Source organism: Prionailurus bengalensis, chromosome B3, assembly GCF_016509475.1.
Source record: "Prionailurus bengalensis isolate Pbe53 chromosome B3, Fcat_Pben_1.1_paternal_pri, whole genome shotgun sequence".
In the NCBI taxonomy this organism is placed as follows: Eukaryota; Metazoa; Chordata; class Mammalia; order Carnivora; family Felidae; genus Prionailurus; species Prionailurus bengalensis.
The window spans coordinates 109795775-109817583 of record NC_057355.1 but is presented as its reverse complement, the minus strand read 5'-3'; the positions used below and the strand labels follow the sequence as shown (position 1 = coordinate 109817583).

Genomic DNA, 21809 nt, shown 5'->3' with positions numbered 1-21809 from the left:
CTATGACCCAGCAATAGCACCGCTAGGAATTTACCCAAGGGATACAGGAATGCTGATGCAGAGGGGCATATGTACCCCAATGTTTATAGCAGCACTTTTAACAATAGCCAAATTATGGAAAGAGCCTAAATGTCTATCAACTGACAAATGGATAAATAAGATGTGGTTTATATATACAATGGAATACTACTTGGCAATGAGAAATAATGAAATCCTGCCATTTGCAGCAATGTGAATGGAACTGGAGGGTATTATACTATGTGTAATAAGTCAGTCATAGAAAGACAGATGCCATATGTTTTCACTCATATGTGGATCTTGAGAAACTTAAGAGAAGATCATGGGGGAGTGGAAGGGGGAAAAAAGTTACAGAGAGGGAGGGAGGCAAACCGTAAGACAATACTGAGAACAGTATTAAATACTGACAGCAAACTGAAGGTTGATGGGAGATGGGAGAGGGGAAAGTGGGTGATGGGTTTTGAGGAGGGCATTTTCTGGGATGAGCACTGGGTGCTGACAATAAGTTATATTTAAAAAATTCTTTTTTAACAATTCTAAAATGCAAAAAAAGTCCTGCAGATCATATAAGATACCTGTTTCTTGTTTAAGGATAGAAAAAAAGAAGAGCAAAATAAATTCACAGTAAGCAGAAAGACAGGAAGAATAAATATAAGGCCAGAGATTATGAAATGGAAAATATAAAAACATTAGAAAGAATCACTCAAACCAAACGCTGGTTCTTTTGCAAGACTGACAAAGGGAAAATAAAAGGGAGAGAAGACCCAAATATCTCCACTGTCAGGAATGAAATGAGGTATCACTACACTTGTCACAGACATTAAAAGGGTAAAAAGTTATTAAGAAATATTCCACATACATAAATTTGAAATGTAAATGAATTGGATCAATTCCACAAAAATTTCAAAAGCTAAATTCAAAATGATTTCAGGTTGAAATAGATAATCTGTGTAGTCCTACAGTTATTTAATCAGTAGCTAAAATCCTTCCAAAGAAAGAAATCACCTGGGCCCAGATGTTTTCGCTGGCAAATTCTACTAACATTTTAAAAAGTAAATTGTTTCAACTCCAATTCTACACAGCTTTTTCAGAAAGTAGAAGAGCATAAGAGTTCCTAACCAATTTTATGAAGCTATCATTACCCTCATACCAAAAGCAAAGACAATACAAAACAAAGGAAACCGTAACCCAATATCTCTCATGAACATAATCCAACATTTTTTTTCACAAAATTTTAGGAAATAGAATCCAGCAATTAAAAGAAAAATTTGAGATCTATTCCAGGAACGCATGTCTGGTTCAATATTCAAACTTCAGTCAAAGTGATGTTGCCAAGACGGTAGAGTAGCAGATTCCAGCTTCCATTCTCCACCACCTGCCCCCTGACAAAGATCAACAATTAGACAGCTATCCACGAACAAAAACAGTTTTGGGAGACTCAGGAGTTCACTTAGGAAGCTCTGGAAACATACTTGAACAACAACATTGATAAAAAACAGAATAACTGTACAAAAAGAAAAGAGAAAGCTTACTTGGGCATCATTCTATCCCCCATAGTCCAGCACTTCTTCAGTGCCAAGAGGGAATGCCCCAGCTAGTAGGAATTTCCACGGTACACCGTGGGAAGAGTCATGGTTCCCAGTCGCTGGATCTGCCAAGGACTCCAGCAGCTTTTGCTATTAGAGAAACCAACAGCCAGTACAGCCAATGCAGACCCCCTGTAGATTTCACTGACTTTGGTTCCACAGGTTTTTATGTTCCCAGATGCCATCCACCTGAGTCCTACACTGCCCCCCTCCTCTATAACCCCACTGGAGCCTGGGATCTGCACCAGCAACCAGCCATAAATGTAAGGATGCAGCCTAGACTCCTGCAGCTGACCCCCACCATCATGTGCATACTCAGCTAGCCTCGCCAGCTGTGCACCTGCAAACCCCCATCCTGACTCCTGTCACCAGCCTCCACTGCTGTGCATGTGCTCATGGTGAGACTATGCAGCCACAGGAGTGCACATCAACAGCCAGGACCCCTGCAATTGCTTTATGGACCTGGATCCAGCCCTGTGTCCTCTCAGTGGCCTGTACCACTGGGCTCACCTGCAGCTAGCCACTCCAGTTGTATATCTCACATCTCCAAGCTGCAAATGGAAACCAAAAGAGAACAGGGGTAGCTATAATTCATACCAGACAAAATAGACTATAAGGCAAAAACTGTAACAAGAGACAAAGAAAGATCATATATAAATACAAAGTGATCAATTCATCAAGAGGATATATACACATAGTAATTGTAAATACATATGTACCCAACATCAGAGTTCCTAAATATATTAAGTACTAACAGATCTGAAGGGAGTAATAAACAACAATACAGTAATAGTAGGAGACTTCAATACTTTCAACAATGGATAGATTATCGAGGCAGAAAATCAGGAAGAAAATGTTGGATCTGAACGATATTTAAACCAAATCGGCTTCACAGATGTATATAGAGCATTCCACCCAATGTCAGCAGAATCCATATTCTTATCAAGTACAAATGGAATGTTCTCCAGGATAGATCATAAATGAGGTCATAAAACCAGTCTTAAAAAATTTAAGAAGACTGAAATATCAAGAATCTCTTCTGAACACAAAGGTATGAAACTACAGATCAATAACAAGAAGAAAACCAGAAAATTCTCAAGTATGTGGAAATTAAACAACATACTCCTGAACAACCAAATTGTCAAAGATGAAATTAAAGGGAAATCAAAAAGTGTCAAATCAAATGAAAGTGGAAACAAAATACCAAAACTTATGAGCTATAGCAAAATCAGTTTTAAGAGGGAAGTTTATAGTGATAAATGGGCACACTTCAAAAAAAAAAGGAAAAAAGGAGATCTCAACAACCTAAGTTCATACCTCATGGATCTATACGAAAACATAAGCCAAATTAGCAGAAGGAAGAAAATAACATAGAAAGCAACTTCTTTTTGCCCAATTTTTAAAATTTAAGAGTTTTGAAGAAGTTTACAAATTTAATTATATAACTAAAAGATTTTACTTATGTATAGAACTTTTATTTATAATTATTTCATGTCAATGCATAAATATACACAATAGTTAAATAAGAGGAGACCTTTTTATGTTCTACATTACTTTGCAATCATCTTGAATATTTGAACTTGGGTTCAAATAAAAGTATGTATTTGATGCATTATTGGATCAGTAGTTTTAGACATATTTGTAATCTTTCAGGAAAAATGAATCCTCAAATTGATAATGGCATGTCTCTGTATGCTTGTTGACAGGATTTCTATTCACTGCTTTATTTGTTAGATGGAAGGACATGCATGTACCTTCAGACTCAAAAGGATGCACCAAACAACTTTTTGGGCCCCTTTCATGAATTATACATTAACAGGCTTTCAGAAGTTTATAGGCATCTCTTCCACTTAAAAGTGAACAGGGGAGAGGATGAGCTAATTTGTAGAAGGCAGTATTTCTGGGTTCTCTACTGACTCCCTTTATGAAGTCATCCTTCCAAGCCTCTCTTTGGTTACACAATGTAATGGTATATACTGCACACAGCACTATTGAATACAAAGCTTAAAACCAAGAATTTTGTTTAAAAGACCTTTTTTTGACTTCAGGGAAACTTAAGTCTGTTGTAGAAAATGAAAAGTTTTTAAAAATATATATCATTATTTCTATTTACTGCAAGGTAGGGTGTAAGTTGTAGAGCCCTGCTTAATGTACAAGCAAATAATTCACAGGAAAGAGCAACAGAGCACATTTACCGAACTATACACATACAGGGTAATACATAAACATAAATCTGTATAGAAAAATATATAACATTGCTTTTTAAAAAAATTGTATTTTCCTTGTCCCCATTCCAAACACCGAGTTTGATGCTAAGTGGTCTGTAGAGAGGGCCAGTTACAGCTAAAAAAAAAAAAAAAAGCCTCACCAAGCCTGGCCTCTGCATGACTGACTATACCAGAAGGGAGCAGACTCATGGATGAAAGGGCATGAAGCACAGTGGGAAGGAAAGGAAAATATATGAGGCAAAATGAACAAAGATTAGGAGCATGAAGTGGAGGTCTTCTTCTTAGTACTGTACATTAGCTCAAGTTTCAAAAAATCGTACAATCATCAGGGAAACACAAATCAAAGCCATGATGAGATATCACGTCACACCTGTCAGAATGGCTAAAATTTACACAGGAAACAACAGATGTTGGTGAGGATGCAGAGAAAGGGGATTCCCCCTTACACTTTTGGTGGGAATGCAAACTGGTACATCCACTCTGGAAAACAGTACGGAGGTTCCTCAAAAAGTTAAAAATAGAACTACCCTATGATCCAGCAAGTACACTACTATGTATTTACCCAAAGGATACACAAATGCTGATTTGAAGGGGCACATGTACTTCAATGTTTATAGCAGCACTATCCACAATAGCCAAATTATGGAAAAAGCCCAAACATCCATCAACTGATGAATGGATAAAAGAGATGTGGTATATATGTACAATGGAATATTACCTAGCCATCAAAAAGAATAAAATATTGCCATTTGCAATGATGTGGATGGCACTAGAGTATATTAAGCTAAGCGAAATGAGTCGGTCAGAGAAAGACAAACACCATATGATTTCACTCATATGTGGGGCTTAAGAAACAAAACAGATGGATATAGGGCAATGGAAAAAAAAGAGAAGGCTGCAAACCATAAGAGACTCTTAACTATAGAGAACAAACAACGTGGCTGAAGGGGACGTTGGAGGGAATGGGCTAAATGGGTGATGGGCATTAAGCATCATTTTGCCTCATAGATTTTCCTTTCCTTCCCACTGTGCTTCATGTCCTTTCATCCATGAGTCTGCTCCCTTCTGGTGTAATTAGTCACATAGAGGCCAGGCTTGGTGAGACTTCTTTTTTTTTTTAAGTTGCAACTGGCCCTCTCTGCAGACCACTTAGCATATTATGATGAGCACTGGGTGTTATATGTAAGTGATGAATAACTAAATTCTACTCACTAAATTAACTATAGTTAACTATAATTTAAATTAAAACTTCAAAAAATAGGGGCGCCTGGGTGGCGCAGTCGGTTAAGCGTCCGACTTCAGCCAGGTCATGATCTCGCGGTCCGTGGGTTCGAGCCCCGCGTCAGGCTCTGGGCTGATGGCTCAGAGCCTGGAGCCTGTTTCCGATTCTGTGTCTCCCTCTCTCTCTGCCCCTCCCCCGTTCATGCTCTGTCTCTCTCTGTCCCAAAAATAAATAAAAGTTGAAAAAAAAATTAAAAAAAAAAACTTCAAAAAATAATAAAAAATAATAAAAGAAAATCCTATAATCCAGGATGAAGTCTCTGAATTCTGTGAATAGGCAACCATAGATTCAATCAGGAAACTGCATGAGAAAGTGACCAGTGCTGTATTACTTATTGCCTTGGAAGTTACAGATGCTTAAATTCTCAGCATAATACAGAGACCAATGATCTCAGCCTAACCCAGAAAACTTTCACAAAGGCATAATAGTTCAGTAGTACTTTATCTTCTCTGGTCTCTTCCCTAGTCCCTGTCCCATCATATCACCATCTTATTCAGAGTTTTATTTATTAAAAACAAATATTAAATCCTCCTATATACTATGAACTTGACTAAGTGGTGGGGACACGATTGTGAGCAAAAAAATTGTGAGCTCCATGCTTTCATGGAGCTTACAGGAGAAAGAGAGGGGTTTATTTTAAAAATATTTTTCATAAATAAATAATTACAACTTAAAATTGTTTAGAAGAAAGAACATTATTATATGGGGATGAAATACATGGACCCTGGTCTAGACTGTAGACCCTGGTCTAGATAGGTGACTAGAGGCTCTGAGATCTGTGGATGAATAAGAAATGATGAGGTGGGAACTGATGGGGGAAGGTTTAAGTAAAATATGTTAAGGTTCTGTGGGAGGAGGGAATATGGTTCACTGAAGACCTGAGAAAGACCAATCAGATTGGAGAAAAGAGATATGAACTAAAATTGGCAGGTGCACCTGAGTGATTCAGTCAGTTAAGCATCAAGACTCTTGATTTTGGCTCAGGTCATGATCTCACGGTTCATGAGATTGAGCCTGGCAGTATGCTTTGCACTGGGCATGGAGCCTACTTAAGATTCTCTCTCCCCCTCTCCCTCTGCTCCTCCTCTGCTCACATACACTCTCTCTCTCAAAAAAACCAAAAACCAAAAACCAAAACCCAAAACCAAACCAAAAACAAAAAACTGGCACAAGATGAGAAATAGCCACTTGCTATATCATCAGACCATTTTGACCTTTGCTAAGGAGTTAGGTTCTTATCTTAAGATCAGTGAGCAGTTGTTGGAGCACCTGGGTGGCTCAGTCAGTTAAGCGTCTGACTCTCGATTTCAGCCCAGTCACGGTTTGTGAGATGGAGGCTTACATTGGGCTCCATGCTAGGTGTATGAAGCCTGTTTGTGATTCTCTCTATCCCTCTCTCTCTGCCCCTTCCCTGCTTGCGCTCTTCTCTCTCAAAATAAATAAATAAACATTTTTAAAAAAGACCAATGGGCAGTTCATGAGATGTTTTCTGTAGGTAAGGTATGCAACACAATTATGATTTCTGTTCTGAAAAGATCACATCTGTTATAATTCAGAATGAATCGTGATGGAGAGGGTTGTCAGAATGAAAAATTAAATACCAGTTTGGCTCTTGCAATAGTCCCAGCAAGAGATGATAAGTTCAGGACTAGGCAGGCAGTAGAAGGAACCAAGTGAAATGGATTTGGAGTTATTTGGGAGATTAGACTTGACATGTTTTAGTATTAGGTTGGTTGATTATAGCTGATGAGGGAGAGAGAAATAGTATAAATTCCCTCCAGATTTCTGATTTTTACTGGGATAGATGGTAGAGTCACTAATATAAAGAACACTTAGATTTGGGGTGGAGGAAAATCATGACATCTATATTAGGTAATTTGAATTTGAGGTACTTATATGACATTCAGTAAGAGATATTAGAGAGCTGTTAGGGAGATGAATGAAGGTATACTTTGGGAACTTAATATAATGAAGGTGTTTCTTTTTTTTAAATTTTTTTTAATGTTTATTTATTTTTTTGAGACAGAGAGAGACAAAGCATGAACGGGGGAGGGTCAGAGAGAGAGGGAGACACAGAATCTGAAACAGGCTCCAGGCTCTGAGCGGTCAGCACAAAGCCCGACACGGGGCTCGAACTCACGGACCGCGAGATCATGACCTGGGCCGAAGTCAGACGCTTAACCGACTGAGCCACCCAGGTGCCCCTAATGAAGGTGTTTTGAACCATGGAGAACATTGCTAAGGAGACTGGATTGAATGAGACAGGAAGGCAGACAAGTACCATCTTTGAGGCACTCCAGCATTTGACGCCTAGGTAGAGGAGGACAGGCCTGCAAAGAAAACTACAAAGGTCGGGGGGTTATGAAATAAAGAAGGGAATCTAGGACAATGTGGGGTCATGAAAGTCAAGAGAAGAGAAGAGAGAGTTTCAGAAAGGAAAGAGCAATCAGCAGTGTCAAATACCCTGGACAAAAGAGGTACAATGAGAATTCTCTAAACTAGCCTTTTGAGGAGTATGGAAGCCATCAGGGGCCTACTGAAAGAACTGCTTTGGTGGACTGATAGAAGGGTGGGTTGGGCAATGAGTATAAAATAAGAAAATGAGAGAAAATAAGTTCATCTGTCTCTTTTAGAGTCTGTGAAGGGAAGATTACTGAGGCGCTACTAGGAGAAAGATTTGCGCTCAAAGGAAGGTTTGTCTGTGAGAACTGAACATTTTAAAAGTGGCCATCAAAAGTATCAATACAAAAGAGACAAGGAAGAGTGAGGCAAAGTTCCTGGGGAGTTCAGAAGGGGTCAGAACCAAAGCACCAGGGGAAGAAATGGATTCGGAGAGAAGGAGTGACACTTAATTGACGAAATAGAAAAAAGGGAAGAGATGATGTGTACAGATGTGGGCAATCTGTTGGTTTGGAGGCAGTAAGCTGACAAAATTTCCATTTGATACCTTCAATTTTTCATGTAATGTATGAGCTGAGGCCATCTGCCAGGAATGAGGAAAGAGTAGGGAAAGGGTACATAATTTTGAAAAGAATCAAGAAGGGCACCATTGTAGAGAGTGGGACAGTGAGTTGGTACAGACAATATGGTAGAGTTGCATGGCATTACCAAGTGTTTGTCTGAGACCAACAACTGTGACTTTAAAAAGATGCCAGTCACTCTGTTTTGAGACTTTCTTAAGAGAGAACTAATCTCATTCTCTGGTAGACCATTGGTATACCCTCCAAACACTAGGCCAAAGGCATACTATGCTTTGGTCTTGCCCTTATCTCTTCTCACACATCTTTATTCTCTCCTTTTCCAGTTTTAGTTGCTTTCCATGGCCATTCTCTTGTCTCCTCACTCCTACAAGAAACAATAGGAATGCCATTGGGCAAAATGTCATTTTGAGAAGGGTATTTTCATTTAACGAGATAACATCAGAGCAGACAAGAGAGGCAGGGAGGAGGACCCAAATGTCTTCCCATCTGATTTCAACCAAGTTCATTTTAAAAGTTAGGTCTCCCTATGCTTAATATCCAGTTTCTGCAGCACTACAGCTCTGCAGCATTTGAAAAGTAAGCTTGTAAAAAATCCTGCAACAAAACAGGGAAAATGCAAAACCAAAAACAACAACAACAACAACAAAAACAACCAAACAGAAAATATTTAGAATTATATAAAATTCCCATTTGATTCTAAGTTATAAAATATAGTCAACTGGCCACAACCAAGCATTCTGGTCCATATCTTTGGCCTTTGAAAAGATTTTAGGGAGTGTTTGATTTTGCATCTCTTCTCCTAAGTGCCACAATCAGAGAAAAGCAAAGGGAATGGAAAGAACGTTCTTACTTCTGAGATTCACATCACTTTTAAAAAACTTTTTAAAAATGCACTTAAAATTAAGGCTTTAAAATAAGTTACTTGTATATATGAAAGATTATATGCAACACATATAATACAAGGAATTTAATAACTCAACATTTGTGAACCTACCACCAGCTAAAAGACCATATTGTTCTGACTTTTCCACTACCATCTCTGAAGATATCTTCAGAGAAAAAGAAAAGATTAAAAAAAAACCCAGAAATTATCTCAGACTAGCAACTACCCACATGAAGGTGACCTCAATTACCAAGGAAACCCTCAGCTTAACCTCCAAAATAATATGGCAGCCTTCTTAAATTATATGCCTGAGACATAGCCATGGGAGAAGAACCAGCTTCAAAAAATGGGCCCCCTGAGCCTCCAGAAAGCACTTAGGTGCTTAGCCCCACCATTTTTCAGACCTTAAGCAACTTGGTAAAATATAAATTTCACGTGAGACTCAACAGAAACTGTCCCTTGATAATGGTCCTGCTGAAAGAGGCCAGAATGAAAACCCTGGGTTAGTGACTTCAACATCCACTCTGTAAGAATGCCGTTTTTACTTCTCCCCAACCAATGACATATCCTCTTGCATATAAAATGAGAAAAAAAAACCATGTCAGAATTTAATAAAAATTTATCTTTCTCTACCTATACACAATTCTAAATGGAATAAAACAACAAGCTTACTCTGGCGAATGGTACTTAAGCCCTTCAGAGATGTTAACCCCAAAGTCTTTATATGCCAACTTCCAAAAGAAAAGTGTGTATTTTGGCTGCCCATGTAGGGCTGAGTCATTGAGCCCCAAATTAAAACATGCCTCAGGCAACAAGAACATTTCTATGTTGCTACTTTCTCTTCTGTGCTTCACTGTAATGTGGGATATGTCAAAAGCTTCCTGAATACCAAGTCTGCAAGTTTCAACTAAATAATTAATACCATCAAAGTGAGGTTTATTTTCTCTCCAGTAATTCCTCTACAGTCTGACTTTTTGCCAGTCTGCAGTGTTCCTCACAGCTTGAGGAAGCTGGAAGGTGAGATAATGGTCATGTTCATGCAATACAAGATTGTCTTGGAATTCCAAGGAGCATGTAGTGGACACTAAGATTTTATCAAGATTCCCTGTGAACAGTAAATCAATGTATAAATGTTAGATATTAATCCTGTTTACAAAAACTTGAACACTGAAAAGATTACATCTCTTCCATATTTCACTCCTTTGAAAAAAATTTAAACCTTTCTCTGAATAGAAAAACAAATATAATGTGATGATTGCCATAGAAAATGCTCTGGGTGAGAATTTAGAAGATGAAGATTCATGTGAGAAAAGCAGTTTTCTTCACTGGTAGAATGGGGATAATAACTCCTATTTGAGTGATTCTAGGGTCATGCTGTATACCTCAAAAAAGATCACATGGTATCTTAGATCACCAAATAATAAGTTGAAAACAATTTTTTCAAATGTAATCACATTTATGAAAAAATAAACAGGAACCAGGAATTAATATTAAATATTTATACGTAGAAAAAATATGTGCATATGTGTTTATATGTATCTGTACACACACACACACACACACACACACACACACTACAAATATTCTGGTAGAGGTCGTGTATTAGTGTTCTCCAAAGAGAAAGGGAATAATAGATAGATAGATAGATAGATAGATAGATAGATAGGTAGATAGATAGATAGATAGATGACAGACAGATGAGGCTGAGAAGTCATGATCTGCCAATGAGCAAGCTGGAGATCTGGGAAAGCTCGTGGTATAATGCCAGTTCAAGACCTGAGAAACAGAGGAGCCAATAGTCATCTGGACTGATGTTCCAGATCAAGCAGGCAGGCAGAATGGGAACAAATCATCCTTTCCCCTTCTTTTTGTTCCATTCAGGCCCTCAGCAGATTGGATGATACTCACCCACAGTGGAGGTGGGGCAGTCTACTTTACTGAATCCACCAATTCAGATGAGCGGGGAATACCTTCACGGACATACCTGGAAATAATGTTTTATATGAGAACATATTCTCTTGTTCTCATCTGCTCCTTCCCTCATTTTTGGTGACTTTAACAACCAGATCTCTTTAAACTTCGTTTGGTTTCACTTCCAATCCTTTCTGTCTGCTTGCAACTGAGTTAGGGGTTGGCCATCACCTCAAACAATTGTACTTCCCAGTTACTGAATTTTGCAGGCTTCCCTTTCACCCACCTCAAAATGTCTGCATTAAAAAAAATTTTTTTGACTACCAAATCAGCTTTTATTTAATAACATTTATTTTTTTAAGTTTTTAAATTCTAGTTAACATATAGTATAATATTAGCTTCAAGTGTATAATATAATGATTCAACACTTACATTCAACACCTGGTGTTCATCACAAGTGCACTCCTTAATTCTCATTAGTTATTTAATCCATCCCCCCACCAACCTCCCCTCTGGTAACCATCAGTTCGTTCTCTATAGTTTAGAGTCTGTTTCTTGGTTTGCATTTTTGTACACTCTCTCGTCCTTGCCAAGGCAAACTATATAATTATGGGATTATATAATTATATAATTATGGGATTATAATTTATGGGATTAACTTTAGTCTTCTTAGACTCTATTACAACTTTATTCCCTCCTTCTCCAGATTTCCTTGACTTTCATGGACATTCTCTTGTGTCTCACTCCTAAAAAATGTCCCCTTTGACTCTGCTTCCCATTCAAAATACTCTCTTATCCTAAATTCCAGATGCCACAAAAAGTTATCTGTGTTCACTTTTCTCCTTCTTTTGTTTTTTACTCCCCAACCCACAGAAGTTTGCATTTGGTTGTCATATTGTCTATGAATCTTCTTTGCCAGTGGTCACCAGTGCCTATGAATCACCAGGACCAAGTCCTCCACCTGACTTGGTTTCACGACAGCCTGGACCACGGCCTAGTGATTGTTTTATTTTCTTTCTTTGGACAACCTCATCCACTCCTACAATGTCAACACTTAAATTCTATGCAGGGGACTCTCATATCTAAATCTCAAACTACTAACCACTGATACTATTTCTTCAGTGTTACTGACATCTGGTTCTTCCCTCATCCCTATTGCCACTGTACTCAGTTGAGGTTCCATCAGTTCTTGTCAGGACTACTGCAGTAGCCTCTAAACAGATCTCTCTGTTCCCAATAGAGTCAACAAGCATTATCTTTCTAAAGCTGTGATTATGACACCCCTCTTGCCAAAACATTACTAATATTTCCTAAAAATTTATTTAAAATTTCCATAAAATTAAAGTCCAGATTATTTTACATGCTATTTAAGGCCACCCCCTTCATTTGTATCATACACCTATTAAAATATCCCCTTCTCCCACTCCCACCTCCACCCTCAAACCAGAATACTATTTGTCATTTCCCAAATTTTCTAGTCTCTGGGCCTTTCATTGCTTCTATTGTTCCTTCTGTTGGAATATGCCTGCCTGATTTATTCTTTACATACAGATCCAAGTTTGACTATGATCCCCTTAAATGGTCCTCTCATTGCCCCAATTGAGTTTTATTTCTGTTCTGTGTTTGTAGGACACTTTTACCAAGTAGGCAAAATTATGATCTGAATTTAATATTGTGTATATGTTGGCTTTCTTCACCAGATTCTCATCTCCCTAAAAGAATATCTTAGTGAGCATTAAATTCCTCCCTAGTATACATATTTTGTACAAAATAGGAGTTTGTGAAATATATTTGGATTTGAAACGTTATTCATGGGAAGATTTTTTGGTATCCCTAAGTAGCATCACCAAATGACCTTAGTTACAGTAATGGTCTATTCATATGTGTATAGAAATGCTAAAAGCTGAATTAAAACTCTTTGTGGTCATGGTACATCAAAATACCCTTAATTTACAAAGTCATTTAGTTTTTCAGGTGCACATTAGCAATGCCGTTATTTTAGTAATTGCTCAAGAATATTTGTTGACCAAATGTCAAATGAACATACTGCCAGAGAGATTATTTTTTGAAAGTGAAAAATTATATTGCCTAAGAGAGGATTAAAAGGAAACTTTTCAGCCCAAGTTCTAGAACAGGCAGCTCTCCTTTGACACCTGACTAATAAAGTGCCTCAGGGCTGGCTTCCAAGAGCAGTTTCCCTTATCCCACAAGGCAGCTACTCTCCAGAGAATAGCTTCATTTTTCTCACAGCTGTCATCTTTTAACCTTATTTTTAAAATCAGATCTATGAAAACAAAACAAAACAAAACAAAACAAAACAAAACAAAACACACCCGCCTTTCTCACAGGTGCATAGGGGCAGGCTTTACTCAGAGCCAACAGAAATGGCTTCCCTAGTGCCATCGTTTCACATAGATTAGCCAAGACCGCCGAGTGGTGCTCTCACCATTCAGGTACCATTTAATCCAGAGTGTGCATTTAAGAGCCAGGCCATTGTAACAATCACTGTTTGTGACATCTCACATCAGCCCAATTACCAGGTTGGAAATGCACCATATTTTGAATTTCTGGTTAAGTCCAAGTTGTTTTCTTCCAACCACATACTGCTTGACATCAAGAAAACATTTCATTAGCAGTAAGAATGAATTTCATTTTTTCTTCTATTTTCATCTTTTTGAAGAATTCTTCTTTGAATGAAAATGCTAGCAAACTTGACTTTTACTTCAACTCATTGTCACTTTATTTCTCTAAGTATCCAGTGAATAGGAACAGAGAGCAAGCAATAAAAATGGCATCCACTTTTTGTTTTGAAGAACACTCTCATTTTGGCTTCCAGGAAACTTCTCCAATAACCCAAAGTATTGGCCTACATGGGTAGATATGAAATCACCAAAGTCACCCATGACAAGATTTACCTATTTTACAACTAAGAGGCTTTTTTTTTCTTTCTCTCAAGAATCTGTATATGTGTAGTTTTATATACATGTACATGTACACCCACGTTAAAACACATTCACACTATTTCATATTAAATTTCAAATAAACTACATTAAAATAAGACAAAATTATTGATCTAATCTACTCTATTTTTAATTCTTCTCACAGACCTCATTATTCACTGAAGATCTTTATAAATCAGAGAGGAGGCAGTACAAAACGGTATTTAAAAACAGACTCGGGGGCACCTGGGTGGCTCACTTGGTTGAATGTCTGACTTCAGCTCAGATCATGATCTTAAGGTTCGTAAGTTTGAGCCCACATCAGGCTCACTGCTGTCAGTGCAGAGCCCACTTCAGATCCTCTGTCCTCCTCTCTCTGCACTTCCCCGACTTGCACTCTCTCAAAAATAAATAGACATTAAAAAAAACAAGTCTTAAAAATTAGATTTAGGTTAAAACCGTGGTTATGACACTCTTTATCTCTAAGGTCTTGGACATTTTACTGCCTTTTCAGAATCAATTGACTTATTTGTACGAAAAGGATAATTTTACTTACTGTGTGGCATTTTTGTGAAAATTATGTGGTAACACATGTAAAACATTTAACATTAAGACTAGAACACAGGAGGCGGGGTGCCTGGGTGACCCAGTCGGTTAAGCCTCAGACTCTTGATTTCAGCTCAGGCCATGATCCCAGGATCGTAGGATTCAGCCCTGTGTTGGGCTCCACACTGAGCATGGAGCCTGCTTAAGATTCATTCATTCTCATTCTCTCCCTCTCTCTCTCACTCTCTCACTCTCACTCTCTCCCTCTGTCTCTCTCCCTCCTTCCCTCCCTCCCTTTCCCTCTCCCCCTGCCCCTCTCCCCTCCTTGAGCACAGTCTCTCTCTCTCTCTAAAAAAAAAAAAAAAGAAAGAAAAGAAATGAAAAAGAAAAAAAAAGACTAGAACCCAGGGGCAGCCAGAAAATGTAAATGACGGTGATTAAGCAAAGTGTTGTCATGGGGAATTGAAAAACTCATGTATAACATGCATCCAGTATGGATGGAATCTCCATCCTAGTCCCAACTATGTTCTCACTGCATGGGATCCTCAATTCCTGGAATGGACTGACCAACAGCAGAATAGCAGCTTTGCTTTGATCATTAGGATCATTGACACTCAAGGTTGTAAAAGACCTTAATGATCATCTAGCTCAAACACCTACTCATCCTCTTCTATATAAACATCAAGTAAACTCTTCTTAATTAAAGAACTGTCATGCAATCAATATAGTTTGGTTTTATTTTGTGACAGACCATGAAGCAAGCTACGAATCACTTCTGATTTATTATTTTCCAGCACCTCTGTCTTCCATACAACAGCTAGTCCTATTAGCTATACCTCCAAAATACACTAAAACCTATACTTTTCTCATCACTTCTGCTGCCATCACCCTAAACAAAGCCCAAACCATCTCTTGTCTGTGTTCCGGCAACAGCCCTCTAAATAATCTTTCTGCTTTTAGACTCCCTACAGTTTCTTTACCATACAGAAGCCAGCGTGATATTTTTAGAAAATAATTCAGAACATGGCAAACTCTGAACTGCAAACTCCTTATGACTGTCTGTGGTGCTTAGAATAAAATCCATACCCTGTCTATAGTTTATAGGCTCTATGAGATCAAACACCTGCTCCTCTCCTTCTCATTACTCTCATCCATTGCTTCAGTCACCTGATCTAAATACACACTTTCTTGCTGCTTCTTAAAGAGACCTGATTTATTTCTGACTGACCTTTCTTGACCAATCAACTTAAACTTTCCTCAGAATTTCAGTCACTATCTTATTACTTTGTTTTATATTCTTTCTCCTGTTTGTATCTTTTTATTTATCTTTCTCCCTTGCAGAACGTAAGCTCTCATTCTGCACTGTGACATCAGAATTTATAGCAGTGCCTGGAATATATACTACTTAATATTTGTTCAATTAATGAATATATAAATGCTTTACAAATTATATAATTATATACTTTAAGTCCTTCAAGGATAAAAATTATATTTCATCCATCTATGAATCCCTAGCACCCAGAACAGTGCTGTGGATATTTTACTCTTATGAAATATTCTGTGGAGAAGAAAGAATGTAAATGCATAAATAAAGTGACTTTCAGACGGTGAGAAGTATTATAGAGAACACAGTTGTAGTAGTTTTCTAGGGCTGCTGAACTATGTACCAAAAACTGGGCTGCAAAGAAAAACGAGGGCCACAGGAATTTACTGCCTCACATTTTTGGAGGCCAGAAGCTCAAATGAAGGTGTGGCCATGCTCCCTCTGGAGTATCCGTTCCAGCTCTCTAACCCTAGCTTCTGTTGTTCCTTGGCTATGGCAGCATAACTCCAGTCTTTGCATGGTCTTCACCAGGTGTACACATCATAGTTTAACTCTCTTGATGTAACTGCACTTTCTTCTCAGTTGTAAATATTTCAAGATCAAAGACCATGTTGATATCTCTCAAATCATGCTGTGGGCCCTTGGTACATTTCTTTTAACAACAGTGACAACAGCAACCATGCTTTTAGAGTTGAGTTTAAGCATTTTAGAAAAGTGGACATATTTTTTTTTTCTTCTCTCAACCTTACCATACCGTAACTGTCTCATGTTGTCCTTTATTCCTATGTCAATATGCCAAATACTGTGTTCTTCATAGTGCTTGCCTTACATCCCTGGTCTCACCATACCCCATGTTTCATTAACCTCACATCCCATGATGTTAATGAATATATAGCTAGAATTAAATGGGCCCACTTTATTAAAGAGAGGAGTCAGGAATGGTAGGAATGAACATGTTACTCTTATTACAGCAGATAGATAATATGGAAATATCGTGTATTACTATGACTCCAGAGGAACTGGAAATAAATTGTTTTTTAGGAAAAATGACATTTTAAGGCCCCCAAATCATCTTTAAACATATATTAACATATAAGTTTAGATTTAGGGATAGTTACAGTGGGGTACAGGGAAGAACAGATCCATCAAACAGAGCTATAGTGTAGAGATCAACAAATAAAAACTCATCGAAAGGACATTGTGTACCTTCTATCTTTCTTTTACCTCTCAGTTAACTAACCTGATAATGGGGTTCTGCTGTGTCATTAATTTGAGCTATATTGGAGTAATCAGCCTGCCGTATGTTTACCCACCATGTTCACTGGACTTAGTATGCTACTGCTGACATTTGGATTTACAACTCTTTGAAATGACCTTTACCAGAGGAGAAAGACTGAGAGGATAGAGCAGGGGGATTTTTAAGTTCAGAAACTCAGCCCTATGTGTATGAGAATAGAATTCCAGAGACAGTTTTATTTTTTCAGGCTCTCCTGAACACAAGCACATTAGGCACAGAGTTGTGCTGTGCTATGGAGCAGCTGTTCCTGTACATGCTAACGGAGGTACTTGAACTCTGAACTCAAACAGCAATGTCAGTTGAACTTCTGGGGAAGATGGCAGAGTACGAGGATCTTAAGCTCACCTCATTCCACAGAAACAACTACATAACCACATTAATGTAAATAACACAGAAAACAACCCAAAGACTGGCAGAACAGACTCTACACAGCTAAATGTAGAGAAAAGGCCACATTGAAGTGGATAGGAAGGGTGAAGACGGGTTGGAAGACAAATGGACCCATGGACTGCTTAGAAGAGGTAGGGATGCTGCTGGTGCAGAGAAGGGAGAAGAGAAGACCTCCCCCCACCCCCCACCACAGGCACTCCAAGCATGAGGGACTCACATTGGGAAGACCAATCCTTATAACACCTGGCTTTAAAAATCAGAGGGGCTTAACTGCATGAGTTCTTACAATCAGTGGGCCTAACACCTGGAACTTTAAAAATCAGTACACTTGGCTCTTGGAGAGAGCCCAGGAAACTGAGTCCCCACCCTTAAAAGCCTCTTTAAAAGTCTTTTTAAAAGACTTTTAAAAGACTTTAAAAGTCTCTTTAAAAAGAGACAGTACAACAAAGAGCCCTGCTGAGATACAGCATAGAAGCAGCAATTTAAAAAATGCTTGGGGTTTGTGGGAAGGATATTTATTTAATAATCTCAGAGTTTGTCCTGTAGGGGCAGGGATATTTGGGAAGTTTCTCTAACAACAAAAAAGCTGGCAGGTGCCATTTTGCTTTCCCTGCACTCCAGCCTAGATATGTGGACACCTGTGGGAACCAGCCATAGCACCAACACTCTCCATCTAGCGTGCTAACAGCACACTGCACCCCAACAAGCTTCTGCAAATCTGCCCCTTTCCAACCTCGCCTGCCTTAGCAGAGTTTTCCCAGACTTCTGCAGGTCCTTTCCCACAGCTGACCTGCATGGACCTTGTCGGCAGTATGCACCCACCTCCATGTTCTCCTGTGGACCTGCCCCCTCCAATATGCCCTTGGCCAGAGACCATCCAAAGCAGTACCATAAAACTGGCAGTGTGCAAGCAACAATGACAGGAGCTAGCATCATTCCAAAGTGACTCCTGTCCCAGGGAGAAGGGAGGATAACCACCTACACTAGTCCTACTGGGGCCCCAGCAGTGTCCTGGTGGCAGATATCAAATCTGACTATAGTCCCCATCCACTAGTGAAAGCTTCTCAGGGAACAACACAGAGAAAGCACCCTGTAGTTGGTCCTACTGCATCTCTGGAAATTGCCTGGTCTGACTCAACTTAAGTCCAAGGCAGCCCCAGATTGCCCCACTAACAACACAACGATCAAAGCCTTACCCCCAATAGGCAAAGGCATACATTGCATACAGCTAGAATGAAAGCAAATGTGGCTTAGCTACAACAGTAGGGCACACACAACACACATAGGAGACACCTCTAAGCTGCCAGGTCTGGTGCACAGGGTACATTGCACTGCCAGGGCACACCAGGGCCTCTTCTTCATAAGGCTATTACTTTCAAGAGTAGGAGACATAGCTGACTTTCTTAACACATAGAAATAGACACAGAGAATTAGACAAAATGAGGAGACAGAGGAATATATCCCAGATTAAAGAATCATCACAGCAAGAGAGTTAAACAGAACAAAGCCAAGTAACATGTCTGGCAGAAAATTTAAAGTAATGGTCATAAAGATACTCATTGGACTGGAGAAAAGAGTGGAGGACCCCAGTGAGAACCTTGACAAAGAGACAGAAAACAGAAAAGAACTAATCAGAGATGAAGAACTCAATAACTGAAATTAAAAATACACTAAAGGGAATAAATAGTAGACTAGAGGAAGCAGAAGAACAGATCAGTGACCTGAAGGACAGAGTAAGGGACAGCAGTCAAGCTGAACAGGAGAGAGAAAAAATAATAATAAAAAGGGAAAACAGACTTAGGGAACTCAGTGACATCAAGCATAACGACATTTGTATTATAGGAATCTCAGAAGGAGGAGAAAAAGGGAAAGTAGCAGAAAATTTATTTGAAGAAATAATAGCTGAAAAATTCCCAAGTCTGTGGAGGAAATAGAAATCCAGGTCCAGAAGGCATAGAGAACTCCCCCAAAAAGTCAACCCAAGGAGGTCCACACCAAGACACATAGTAATTAAACAGGCAAAAAGCAGTGGTAAAGAGAGAATATTAAAAGCATCAAGAGAAAAGAAAATAGTTACATACAAAAGAAATCCCCATAAGGCTATCAGCTGATTTTTTAGCAGAAACTCTGCAGGCCAGAAAGGAATGGTATGATGTATTCAAAATACTGAATGAAAAAAAACAACCCTGCAACCAAGAATAAATACTCTATCCAGAAAGGCTATCATTCAGAAGAAGAGAAATAGTTTCCCAGACAAACAAAAGTTAAAGGAATTCATGATCACTAAACCAGCCATATAAGAAATGTCAAAGGGTGTTTTTGAGTGGAAAGAAAAGACCATAAGCAGAAGTAAGAAAGGTAGGAAGTACAAAAGCAGTAAAATTAAGTATATCTTAATTCACAAAATAAAAGGTTGTAAAGTATGACACCATAATACCTAAAACATGGTGGGGGAATAAAAACTTAGTGCCTTTAAAATAGGTTCAAACTTAAGTGACCATCAACTTAATATAAACCTACTGGCAACCACAAATCAAAAACTGGTAATAGATATTCAAAAAATAAAGAGAAAGGAATCCAAATATATTACTAAAGAAAGCCAGGAAATGATGAGAGAAGAGAGCAAGAAACAGATAAGAACTAGAAAAACAACTATAAAATAAATAACAAAATGGCAGTAAGTGCATACCTATCAATAATTACTTTGAATACAAATGTACTAAATGCTCCAACCAAAAGATATAAGGTAATGGAATGGATAAAAAAAGCAAGACCCATGTATATGATTCCTAGAAGAGACTCATTTCAGACCTAAAGACACAAGCAGATTGCAAATAAAGGGATGGAAAAGCATTTATTATGCAAATGGAAGTGAAAAGAAAATCAGGGTAGCAAAACTTACATCAAACAAAATACATTTTAAAACAAAGACTGTGCCAAGACACAAAGAAGGACACCATATGATCATAAAAGGAACAACCTAACAAGAAGATATCACACTTGTAAATATTTATGCACCCAACATGAAAGCATCCAAATATATAAGCTGCTAATAACAAACATGAAAGAAGTAATTGATAGCAATAAAGTAATAGTAGGAGAACTGTTACGTCAATGGATAGATCATCCAAACAGAAAATCAACAAGGAAACGATGTCTTTAAATGACACACTGGATGTCATGAATCTAACGGATATATTTGGAAAGTTCTATTCTAAAACAGGAGAATATTCATTCTTTTCAAGTGCAAATGGAACACTCTCCAGAAAAGATCACATATTAGGTCACAAAAAAAAGACTCAACAAATACAAAAAGATTGAAGTCATATTATGTACCTTTTTTTTAATCACAAAGCTATGGAACTAGGAATCAGTAACAAGAAAAACTCTGGAAATACACAAATACATGGAGGTTAAGTAATATGCTACTATACAACAAATGGGTCAATCAATAAGTTAGAGTAAATTAAAAAAATATATGGACCAACGAAAATGAAAACACAATGATCCCAAAAAATTGGGATGCAACAAAAGCGTTCTAAGAGGGAAGTTTATAGCAATACAGTCCTACCTCAAGAAGCAAGAATAATATCAAATAAACAACCTAACTTTATACCTAAAGGAGCTAGAAAAAGAATAAACAAAACTCAAAACAAGTAGAAGAAACAATAAAGATTAGAGCAGAAATAAATGAAATAGAAACAAACAAACAAACAATAACAACAACAACAACCCACCATAACAGATCAATAATACCAGGAACTGGTTCTTAAAAGATCAACAAAATTGATAAACCTTTAGCCGGACTCATCAAAAGAGAGAGGAAGACAGAACTCAAGTAAACAAAATCAAAAGTAAAAGAGGAGAAATGACAACCAATACCACAGAAATACAAACAATTATAAGGAAATATTATGAAAAATTATATGAAAACAAATTAGATAACCCAGAGAAGAAGAAATGGATTAATTCCTAAAAATATATAATTTCCCAAACCGAATGAGCAAGAAATAGAAAATAATTGAATAGACTGTTTACCAGCAATGATTGAACACTAATCAAAAAACTTCCAACAAATAAAAGTCCAGGAGCAGATGGCTTTGCAGGTGAATTCTACCAATACTTAAAGACAAGTTAATACCTATTCTTCTCAAACTACTCAAAAAATAGAAGATAAAGGAGAGCTTCCATTTCATTCTATGAAGCGTGCATTACCCTGATACCAAAACTAGACACTACAGAAAGAGAAAGAGAGAGACAGAGACAGATAGAGAGACAGAGAATGAGAGAGGACAAATTGAGACCAATATGTCTGATGAACATAAATGCAAAAATCTTCAATAAAATATTAGCAAACATAATCGAACAATACATTAAAATATCATTCACCAGAATCAAGTGGGATTTAAACGGTGGCTCAGTAT

The 21809-nt window shown here is 38.0% G+C and overlaps 1 pseudogene; it reads left to right on the top strand.

The window, feature by feature from the left end:
• Positions 1 to 1999: 1999 nt before the first annotated feature.
• LOC122468107 overlaps positions 2000 to 21809 on the top strand; it is a 51409-nt pseudogene continuing 31599 nt past the window's right edge.